We start from the raw sequence: 12,470 nt of genomic DNA, 5'->3' as shown, positions 1-12,470 counted from the left end.
ATAGTGGGCTCACAGTCTAGAAGGGGGAGACAGAGAACAAAACCAAACATACTAACAAAATCAAATAAATAGAATAGAGATGTACAAGTAAAATAAGTAAATAAATAGAGTAATATGTACAAACATATATACAGGTGCTGTGGGGAAGGGAAGGAGGTAAGATGGGGGGGATGGAGGAAAGGGCTCAGTGTGGGAAGGCCTCCTGGAGGCCCATCCCGTATACAGGCCCCATCCCTCCATCCCGTGACTGCCAATCTGCGGAGTAGGGACAGGGTGGAAAGGTTGGGATCTGCTCAGTTGTGTGTGCAGTGAGGAAAGGAAACGGGGCAACTGACGAGGGAGGATGGGGTGGAAAATAGGGGCAGGTGAGAACCGGGACTCCGGGTGTGAGCGGGGGTGCCTGTGGCCGGCGGGGATGGGTAGGGGAGAGAAGACTTGGATGGGTTTTGCCTTGTTTTCTTCCGTGTCTTCCCGTCTCGAGGCTGGGCCTGTGCTCCACTGGCCCGCTTCTCCCGGGGAGCCGAGCTGGGGTACCAGCGTGGGCCCCACTTCATTTCTCTTTTGGATACATTCTTCTCTCTTCCTTCCTCCTCTTCTCCCCGCTCCGCCGGTGTTGGGGAGGAGGAGGAGGAGGAGGGGAGAGGGTCAGGGGGCGACAGAATAAGCAGCGGGGACGGTGGCATTAGGGGACTTTGAGGCACATGCCAACCCAACTTTGATCCCGGGCCCAGCACGGGGCGTTGGCAGGGGGGCGGAGTTTTAAAGACACACCAACACGCACACAGCCATGCACGGGCGCACAAACACACATGCACACAAGCACGCATAGACATACACATACACCCAAGCGCGCAGATGCGCCAAGTGCAGGCACAGACACATTCACAAACGCCCGGACACACAACCCTGCCTCTCTCCGGCTGCAGAAGAAGAATACGAAAAGTCCAAGGCAGATTCTCAGTGTCACTGGCCAGTTCCCCACGGGATGACCACGGGGCAGGTGGAGGAAAAAGAGATGTGTGCTAAGAGGGGGAAAAAAAAAGTTGCTTTTGTTTCTCTCCTCTTGTTCCTTTCCATTTCTCTCCTCTTCCCCAATTAATCCCTTGTGTCATCAAGGGTTCAGGAAGCCCCCCCACCCCCTCATCCTTTTCCAGGCGGACTTCCGAGCCCGACAGTTACCGGCTCTAGCCCGAGGTGAAGGACTCCTCTCCAGCCTGGATTGATTGACAGTGTCCCTCTAGCCTAGCTAGACAGGGGAGTTGTTTGTTGCAGGATCCATTTGCGTCGAGTGCTCAAACCCTGCCACCAAAGACTGTTCCCCAAAGCTCAGAGACAGGAGACACTGTAATCAATAGGAGATTTAAAGTGTTGTCTAACAGTGCCAGGCTGTAAACAGGCCTAGAGCTCTCCCCCTCCCACCTCCACCCAACTGGGAAAGGTCCAATACTCATCCATTATTCAAGAGAGTTAATTTTTATTAACTACTGTCTTTGGAGGAGGAACTGCTGTCTTTCAAAGACACCCCAGGCCCGATTCCTACATGTTTTCCACCGGAGCCGAGAGCATTCTGCTTAAGGCCCATTAAGTGTAAGATACGTTCATGGACCTTAATGACCTCCCTAAAATTGAATTAGCTATTCCCGATCAAGACACTCTCCGAAATCGTCATAACGGCACCGATTTGGAACAGTATCTCTGGAGGGGGGTTATCGGTACCCTTTGTTAAATTCCAATCTGGGAGGCTATCCATAGTCCGGAAGTCTCACTTAACTCTGAAAACAATTTCAAGCATGCTTAAAGTGGTCCCTAATGAAAAATCTCCTGTCCTTAGACTTTTAACTTACGCCAGAGCACAACGATCTTGTGACACCGTGGACTAAGTTGACCATTGAGGCCCCTTATCATCATCATATCAATCGTATTTATTGAGCGCTTACTGTGTGCAGAGCACTGTACTAAGCGCTTGGGAAGTACAAGTTGGCAACATATATGGCAACATCCCTTATGCCTCAGAGATGGCGGTTACCCTCACCAGTCCACGTTTTCATTTCTCATGATTGCGAATCCAAAGTCGAATCTCTCCAGCTGAAAAAGGATCAGAATAATCACAGTGGTATCGCTTCTACCAACTTAAATGGCGTGCGAATTAAGTTCCTTGGTGTATTTTAAAGCCAGGAAGTTTGGAGTTCTCCACCAGCAGAAACAGAACATTTGCTTAACTGATTTTCCTTCATCAAAGATTATTTCAGGCGATATTCTCAAAGAAGAGAAAAGGAATACTTTGCTTAGCTATAACACGCATGTTTTCTTTCTGAGATCCTTTTAGTTGGATTTGTAATGTGATTAAGCAAAAGACAAATGTTAACGTTTACTTTTCTGTGCCACGGTATATTCAACTCTGATACTTTTAATGACTTTTAAAAGTACAGATGCACTAATGGTGTATTTATGTATCTGGATTTCTTGTTAAGCACTAGATTGGAGTCTAAATAATAGCAAATGAAATTGTATTTTGCTGGAAGACAGACTCTTGCATCCTTTAGACATATCACATAAAAGAAATTCCAGATAACATTATCACGTTTTATGAAAATGTCCTTAAAATAGTGTCATAAAAGCGGTCAGACCCAGGATTTTTCTTAAATTGAATGTTCTGGAGTTATGGCAGTTTTATAGGGCACGGTATTGTGACGGCTTGACGGCAAAAGACGACTTTTTTCAGCTTTAGAAGTGACCCTAGAAGCAAAGTATCATGGAGACAGGATAGTTTCGTAATTTTTTCTGAATGCTCATTAGAAAAACAAGAATAGGAAAAAGTATAATTAGATGTCCTTTTAATTAATTTACTAATTAAAACATGATTTTCTTTGGAGCTACTAGATGTAAAGTACGCAGGTAATTTTGTCATCTTTCTAATCAGCCGAACTATAAAAAAAATCTGCCCAGGTAATAGTTCTGAGATAATATATTTCCAATTAATTTTAAATAAACAGTACTGAAATTAAAAACTGTTCAAATTTAAGTAGCTGCAACATATTATCAAAAAATAAGCAATCCATGAGTGCAATAAAATCACAAAAGAATGTGGGAAATTGAAGTGAAAATGCATAACTGATGAAGTTCTGAACTTTTTATCCGTATGTTTAGGACATTATTATATTTCTTAAGATTTAATAGAATTTTACGTATTGAGGGTGCTAATATTTAATGGTATCATTTTACAGTCCATTAAAATGAGAATAACTTTTCATGACAAGCATTAAAATGTTTATTCTTTGAAGATTAAAAAATCGTGAGAATTATTTGGATTATCTCATGCTACTTCAATTGAATTGTACATTGTTGATAAGACATTAATTGTGAATTCATGATATGAATTCAGTATTACACACTGCAAATGAGCTGTATTTTCCCTGGTTAATATAGAAAGGATCAGTTGGACAACTGACTGGGAAGCACTTTTTCTCATGTCCTGCCTTATGTCCTCATTTTTGTATCAACATCTTGTTAGTTCTGCTATTTGATCATTATTATGCAAAGTGTTGGAATAAGATAGTCAATGAATGACTACTTTTGACATTTATTGGTGAGGCTGAATGCAAAATACAAATCATAACAAGTTGCAATCTTCAAATTATTACTGAATCGGATATATAAATATGGTCAAATTGCTATCTAAATATATATGCATTTGCATATATATTTGCATCTTTCACATAGGAGTGGGTATTTGGGGGGAACAAAGGTATATATATTCTTTAGTTTTGCCACTCAGAATTCCCGGTTTTCTGTGTAAAATATAATTTGTGTCATCTCAGAGAGACATCTTTCCCTGACACACAGAGTAAGACTAACACCTGCCACTTTTTATTATTATACATTTTTATATAGTATAATAATGGAGTATGTTAATAAAAGTTATCTTCGATAACCTACCAGTAAATGTGGTGTACTATTATGTGAGCAATAGTTACGTGATGATGGGGGGGAAAATATTCAAATTGCCAAATAAATCCATTTTTTTTCCTCTCAAAGTAAGTACTAATAAATTCATAGAAGACGAGGCTTGTGCTATGAATTTGAAGGATGTCTGCTTTGTAGCTGAAGACAAAGGAAGCACACAGGAATAAATATTGATTGAACTAATCATCTGATGAATAGAAATGAGCTTTACCAGTGCACCAATACAATAGGTTATGTTAACTAGCCCTTTGGTAGCCCATATGCTGCCCTTTCAACCCATGACCCTAGTCATTCAATTCTTAATGAGGGAAACCACAGGTGTTATAACGGCATTTATGGTAAATCAAACTAAATATAATAGCTGTGTAAATAGCCAACAGTAGTGTAGTAGTTGGGTGGAATTTTAATGAAAGGAAACATTGTATAGAGCAACAGGGAGCACTGTGGTCCCATATTATTATCAATATTATTTTTAGCTCACTCTCTCTTTTCCCTTTAAATGTAATACTCTGTGTATTAAATTTAAGAATTTAATCTGATGACTGTTTGTGATTATTTTAAGTAAGCTAATTGAAAGCTCCAAACTTTTTTTTTTTTAATTTTCCACTACCTTCTGTTTTCACTGATGGCAAACAAGCACGTCGTGATATCGGATTTGAGGGTGTTTCACCGTAGTACCTAACATTTTACTCTGGTATTGCTATGAAATTCCCTTTGATGTTAATAAGCATCCTACTGCTAAATAGAGGTTAAAATATGATCTTTAAACAGATTTCATAGTGTAAGTTATTTTTTGTAATCTAATGTATTTTTCTTTTGTTGAGTAAAATGGACATGTCAGTGTGACAAAATATAGCGGGTAAAATGGATCGAAAGTCTTTGTAAATACAGTAGTAATTGTTTCTGCGCCACCAATAAAATAGCATAAAGCCATTCAATTTGATGTCACGTATTTACCCCGGAATCTTTTTTTTTCCAAAACAGCAGTACATATTGATGGGAAAGTTATTTAAAAAGAGCACTGACAAATTTCATTGGCTGTAATTTTTTAAAAAGTTACAGATCGTGATCCAGCACCAGGTAATCGTCATTTAATTCGAGATTTGAAAAACAACACCCATTAAATGCCAAATAATTGAATTTGTATATTAGTGAAAGGAAATTAAACTTTCATAACATATATGACTATTATCTATCTCTATCTTAGTATTTGATCATTGTAGAAGATATGAAAGTATTTGAAGCTTAGAGAAAAATCAAATTCGTGGATCGTGCACGTTCCATTCTAACCTTTTTATGTGAGGTGGGCAATAAAACCTCCTTCAACCCCAAAATGCTACATTCAAAAACATCGATGTACAATGATCAGTTTTTCAGCAAATAGAGCTCTAGTAACCAAATGAGCCATATCGGTACTAGGTAGCTTTAAACCTAACGGCAGTCGACCCCAATAGCAGCTATTCTAATTATTCTGCTGGCGTCTCTTAACAGTTTTCCATACTAAAGTTGAGTCAGGCTTTATCAGAACCAATAGTATCTTCTATATAGTTGTCTTTCGTAGGATTGAAAAAGATGCCACTGACGTCGAATAACACATTATCTATGAAAATAATATTTTAGGGTGTAAAATGAAGTTAGTCTCAGAAGGGGAAAAAAATCTGATCGCTCTGTGTTTTAGGGTGATATAATGTGAAATAAATTATTTTAAGATTAGCTATAAATCCCTTTGATATTTTTTAGTACCTGATTGGAGGAGTTGGACGGAGAGCAGTGTGGTCTGGTGGATAGAACATGGGCCTGGGGGTCAGAAGGACCTGGGTTCTAATCCCTGCTTTGCCAGTTGTCTGCTGTGTGACCTTGGGCGAGTCACTTAACTTCTCTGTGCCTCAGTTCCCTCATCTGTAAAATGGGGATTAAGACTGTGAGCCCTATGTGGGACATGGATTTTCTATGTGTCCCACCTGATTTTCTTGTATCTACCTCATTGCTTAGGACAGTGCCTGGCACATAGTAAGCACTTCACAAATACTACTATTATTATTATAATAATTATTCTTATTAATAAAAATAACAAGAAGAAGAATTACGGCAGAAAATCACATTTTCAGGGTTCCTGATTCGATCAACCAGTCCAGGAGACAGGGTCTTTGTTTACAGCAGTTGTCTACAACATCACTTCATAGGAGTCAAAATTCAGACACTTACTCTAGATTATAATCTCTAGTTAATGACCAAATGTATTCTAGAATTTCAGTATTGCCATGCCAGCAATCCAAATCACAAGATTGTGACTCTTGCCACAGCCGTGTACATGTTTTACAAAGCTGCTTAAGAATCACAAATCTTTTCATATATTTTGTCAGTATACACATGGTTTAAGTCAAGAGTTTTCCATTATTCCTTCATTGCATCTTCTTTGGAGGATGCAAGTATCCTTCATTTCTTTAGAGATGCAGCTCTAAAGATGGAAAAACAAAAACAAATTGTTATGTACGTATTTTGGGCCCTGTCCGGATAATGAGCTATCCAGAGGGGTGAAAACTTTATGGAACAAATTCAATCTCCCTTGCAAGTGAAACTAACTTTTCTAGTAAAATGAATCTTTAATGATAAAATGAAACAAACAAGGTTGTCTAAGAGTACATAATTCTTAAACATCTAACATATTTGAAATTGAATGCTTAAGAACATATATTCTATAATGAATAAAGAGAAGAAGGCTAAAATAATTTTGCAAACATCGTTTCAATTATTTAGTGTGGAAAACTAAACATCCACAAATAATGAATCTCTGCCACACACTGGCCGTGTCCACATGAGGAAACTGTTTGTCAAGTAATATTGCACATTTTGACTCCAAATGTTTGGAGAGTCCTTTTACTCCCCGTAACGTTTGCCGACAAGATGTACAATGATGTCAGTTGAGCAATCAAACAAATGCTTTGCTGAGGTGAACTTGACCACATCACCAAACTAGTTCATTGATTCACGCCTTCCAGGTCATCCCCATAGTTCCTCTTCAACCTCCATCCGTAAAATGGTCTCCTTTGAAAACCCTCATCAATCCAAAAGACCCTCTAAAACCTGAAAACTTTCCCCTCACATCCCCCATCCTCCTAGCCCATTCCTTAAAAACTTTCTCCCCCCCATGGAGGATTTTTGAAGGGGAGGAATTCGAAAGGTTGTTATTCAGGGAGGACAAAGGATTTTGCAGATGGTATTTTGAGTAAGCGACGCAACTATATAGGCTGTTGATAGTTGGCAACTAATTCACTCTAGCTGCTCATGAACCCCAACTCACATGAAAGCTGTCTTCAGTAGATACTAATAAAGAATTGATTTGGATAAAAACTCCCTTTGAGATGACCGAGTATAGAATAACAATAACAATCCTACTAATAATAATTGTGGTATTGGTTAAGCACTTACTATGTGTCCAGCACCGTTCTAAGCTCTGGGGAAGATACAAAATAATCAAGTCAGACACATTCCTCGTCCCATACACGGCTTACGGTCTAAGTCGGGGGGAGATGGGGAATTGGATCTCCATTTTACAGATGAAGTATCTGAGGCACAAAGAAGTGACTTACCCAAGGTCACACAGCAGGTACGTGGAGGAGCCGGGATTAGAACTCAGGCCCTCTGACCTTCAGGCCCATGGCTATTTCCACTAGGCCACACTGCTCCTCGGTTTCAACAAAATGGTTTGGAATATGTTTTGTTAACTAAATCTGTATTTTCATTAGGAAAACCTCTTCATAACAGTATACACTCATTCATTCCTCATTGGGGGCTTTGAGAGAAAGGGTTGCAATCATATGTCGTTGAATTTGCTTCTTCCCAGGGTCAGAGTTACTCTCTGGTTCTCTTTTAGGTACTTAGGGAGGTTGTGTTAACTCTTCTAGGTCACTGGGGTACCATTAAGTGCACTATCTGAGTACCCTGCAGCAGAATTGTACTAAATGTTCCCATAGTGGCCAGGAAGATTTAATACACTTTCCAAAGTGTTTAACTTACCACCAGGGACTAACTTAGGCACTGGGGAGAATGGAGCTCACTATAGGTTAGCAATGCAAACAAATTCCATATTGTTCTTAAGGGGTAATAAGAAGATTTCAGTTGGGAAATTGCATAAGTCATTAAATCTTAGTCTTCAAGTGGATGGAAACACCCCTGGTTTTGTAGGGAAGATAAACCATTGGGTATTTTATGCTCAGACAAGAGGCTGCCAAAGAGTAACCACTATTTAGAAAACTATTCAGAAAATTATGTAGCTGTGCTAGCATTCATTTCTTTGATCAACTTGGAGAAATGGGAAACAGAAGTGCTGTTTGCATTACCACAGGATGGTTGGAAATTGTGGGCAAACGTTACAAATCAAACCATAGTCACGTGGCAGAGACTTAGTTGAAAGGATGTTTGTGTGGAATCCTTTCATTTCACCTGTCTGGAAAAAAAAAAACCACCAAAACAGCAGTCTTTGGCTTCTAGTTGTTAGGATTGATCAGAGTTTAAAGACAGATACAGTTAATAATGTGTTTAGCTTCTAATGAAAATGTGAAGTTGTGATCATATTTTCAGCGCAGCCCAGAAGTCTTTATATGTGAAGCTTTCTTATTGACTTTGATGGGAGTTTTGCCTGGCACTTAGTAGGGGAATTAAACACAGATTTTCAAACCACATTCCCAGCCTCTGTGCAATTGTGAAGATGAGCAAATGCCACTCAGTCTGGTGGTAAAGAATATTTGCTTCGGAAAAACACATCAAATCAGTAGGGTGCAGGACTCTGTGGGAATTTTTAACAAAGTATTTTCACTGATTCTATTTATGTTTCAGAATGTATAGCAGCGTACAAAATTTACTGGCAATATTCTTTAATGTGGCGTATGACGGCTTGCCCCTCTCAGGGCTGCACCTGGAGAGTTTCCAGTACTCTACCCGTCTCGACTACAGGAGGGGGAGTCAAGCAGAGGCATATCCATTCCATTCCTAGCTTGGCCACTGGCTAGCGAGTGGAAGGCAATCTGATACAAGTCAAAACTCACCTGTGCTGGGCAGCAGCGGCATGGGAGAGAGTCGAGGGCGGAGACTCAAGTTTACTGTACAGGAGGCAATGGTAAACCACTTCCATATTTTTACCAAGAAAACTCTGTGGATATGATTGCAGATGGAGGCGGGGCACTCTGGGAGAGATAATAATAATAGTAATGATAATGATGGTATTTGTTAAGCATTTACTACGTGCCAAGCACCGTCCTAAGTACTGAGGTAGATACAAGGTAATCAGGTTGTCCCACGTGGGGCTCACAGTTTTCGTCCCCATTTTACAGATGAGGTAACCGAGGCACAGAGAAGTTAAGTGACTTGGCCAAAGTCACACAGCTGACGAGTGGTGGAGCGGGGATTAGGACCCACGACCTCTGACTCCCAAGCCCGTGCTCTTTCCACTGAGCCACTCTGTGTCCATGGTGTCGCTATGGGTCGGAGATGAGTCGGCAGCATAAGACCAGACAATAGTGGCTCACTTTTCCGTGGAGATAATAACATTCAAGCTTAGCATTTAAGCTCTTCTATATATGATCATTCTAACAAAACCAGTGAGGTACTAGAGGAATTATGGCTTTGGGAAAAAGCCCTTTGGAGAACCACAGGTTATTGTATATATGTTATCTTGGTAGTAGAAATTGCTAAGGAGTCTCTTGACCAGTGGCTGGAAGCTGTGGGCCTTGAGACTCTGGGACTTCACCGTAACAATAATAATAATGGTGGTATTTGTTAAGTGCTTACTATGTGCCAGGCACTGTACCAAGCACTGGGATGGATACAAGCAAGTTGGGTTGGACACAAGTGGCGGAGCTGGGATTAGAACCCATGACCTTCTAACTCCCAGTCCCGTGCTCTGTCCACTATGCCATGCTGCTTCTATGTCCACCCCCATCCTACCCTCCGCTCACCACATCCCTGGCCTTGTATCTCACCATTGCCCCCCCCCCCCCCCAACCACCCATTTCTAGCATCACACCCCATTAGTTCACTGTCATCCTGCCCATCCCCAATCCTTGTGCCCCTCTTGTTCCCCGACTGCATCCCCATCTAAATGCAACCTGTGAAATCCCTACTCCATTAAGGTCAAACTTCCAGTCATCCTCAACCTATTCCTGACCCAATCCCTGCTCCTCCTGGCTTTCACTAAGATTTGGCCTTTTGGAAGGAGCACAGGCCTGGGAGTCGGAGGACCTGGGTTCTAATCCCAGTTCCAGCACTTGTTTTCTTTGTGGCCTAGGGAAAGCCACTTCGCTTCTCTGTGCCTCGGTGACCTCATCTGTAAAATGGGGATTAAGGCTGTTAGTCCCATGTGGGACATGAACTGGGCCTAACTCGATTATCTTTTATCTACCCCAGCGCTAAGCACAGTGCCTGGCACATAGTAAAAGCTTAACAAAAAGCATCACACACACAAAAATAAACTTGGGCTACTTCAGATGACACACCTGTGGCTCTCCTCTAAAAGACTTCACTTTCTCCCACTCCCGCCAACTCACAGGGATAGAGGGTGGAGTCAGCCCGTTCTTCACCCCACAATGTCACTTTTGCATCTTCTGCTCCCATCCCTCACCTTCTCTTCCTTCGTATCCCAAATCTGCCTCTACCACCTGCTACCATTATTAGTTGTTCTCATCTAGCTTCCCCTTGGCTCCACTTCCAATTTTCTGAGTGATTTTGTTGCCTTTGTGACGTTCCTTCCTCCTCCTCTTCCTTCTTTACAATGATGACTGAGGAATTCAACATCCATGTGGATGTTCCTGTTGGCACCCCAGTCACTCACTTGCTCTCACTCCTCAACTCCGCCGACCTCCTATTACACCCTCCTCAACTACTCACCAACTAGGACACATTCTACATCTCATTATCACTGTTATTGTACTATCTTTGCTTCACTAACTCTGAAACCCCACTTTTCAAACAAAACTTCCTTAACTGCCTTCTGTTATACACACACACACACACACACACACACACACACACGCACACACCCTTGCCACACAACTGACCTCTGACTTGACAGAAACCTCTGACTATTGACCCCCTTCACTTATTCCGGGTCTTTATGCCCAATTTGGACACCCTACCCAATCTCCCCTTTCTTGATGCACAAATTCACACCCTCAACCTCTGTCTTCGCCGCAGAACTCAACTCCCTCACGCACCCCTTGTCCCTTCGTCGATCTCACACCACCAAGCCCCAATGCTGGCTCACTTCCATAGTACACCTCCTCTGCTTCTGCACTTGTGCCACAGAGCCCATTTGTCAGAAATCCAGGCACCAGGCCAACTTTGGCCATCTAACATTCATCCTCACCTATTCTAACTTTGACCTAGCTAATGCTCAGCAACACAACTTGAATTCACCCCCTTCCTCTGCTTACCAACTATTGCCAAAGGGCCCAGAAACTTGTCATATCCTTTATTGACTATTGTGTCATCCTCCTCAGTGATCTCCCTGCCTCCAGTCTCTCCTCTCTCCAGTCCATACTTCACTCTGCTGCCCCAGTTATTTTTCCTAAGACCTTGTGCTCTGCATGTCTCCCCACTCCTCAAAACCTCTAGTGGTTGCCCATTTCGATCCACATAAGTCATCTCTATCCTTCGTTTTTCTTCACTGTCTTCCCCCACTACACCCCAACACCCCAGCTTGCACATTACATTCCTCTCAAACTCGCCTACTCAATGTTGCCTCATTCCCATCTCTCTGGCTGCTGACTTCTTCTTCACACCCTCCTTCCTGCTTAGAACTCCCTCCCCCTTCACATCTAGCAGAGCACTGCTCCCCCCCACCATCTTCAGAGCTCTTCTGAAAACACATCTCCTTCAGAACGCCTCCCCTGATTAATTTTTTATGTCCCCACCCATATGAAGTGGCAAGTGCCACTTCAACATCACCTAGGCACTCGGGTACACATACCCTCCTTCCCAGGCTTTGCTCCCCGTAGCCCTTATGTCCAGATCTTTATATTATATTTCTCCTACCTCTAATTTAGGACGGTAACTTTCTCCCCTGCTAGATTGTAAGCTCCTTGAGGGCAGGGGGCACATATTCTAATTCTTTTGTGCTCTCAGTAGAGTTTAGCATGGTGCTCTGCAGGGGTAGGTACTCAGTAAATACTATCGATTAATTATTTAAAATTGAAAATATCAATGGGCTGGAAATTTAAAGTGGACCTGAACCTGAGAGCATTCCAGCAGCAAAACTAATTGTGCCTTGGTTTGTATTTAATCAGGCTTACATTTGAACCCACTGGTAATTTAGGGCCAAGACAAGACTTAAAAATAACAAGAGAAGTAAATAATCAGAAGGAGGGAAAATGTAAAGATGCGGGCAAACTCCTCACAAAATCTAGTATTGTGTTTTTTGGTTTTCACACCAAGCGTACAAAAGTACTTAACTCCGTTTTGCTGTGCAAATAATTTATTTTTGCATACTTTTGATCTGTAAATAAGGATAATTA

At 41.6% G+C, this 12,470-nt stretch overlaps 1 protein-coding gene and 1 non-coding gene across 2 annotated transcripts in view; both read left to right on the top strand.

Annotated features, from left to right (window-relative positions):
- Positions 1-12,470, top strand: part of RORB (RAR related orphan receptor B) — a 190,509-nt gene that overhangs the window by 3,155 nt on the left and 174,884 nt on the right. The window lies entirely within an intron of this gene.
- On the top strand, positions 8,861-8,998 carry LOC119948566. Its single transcript, XR_005456954.1, has one exon. It is a non-coding gene; the product is annotated as a small nucleolar RNA SNORA7 (small nucleolar RNA).

This window comes from Tachyglossus aculeatus, chromosome X4, assembly GCF_015852505.1.
Source record: "Tachyglossus aculeatus isolate mTacAcu1 chromosome X4, mTacAcu1.pri, whole genome shotgun sequence".
NCBI lineage: Eukaryota > Metazoa > Chordata > Mammalia > Monotremata > Tachyglossidae > Tachyglossus > Tachyglossus aculeatus.
The sequence above is the reverse complement of the archived record's forward strand: the minus strand, read 5'-3'. Positions and strand labels throughout refer to the sequence as shown.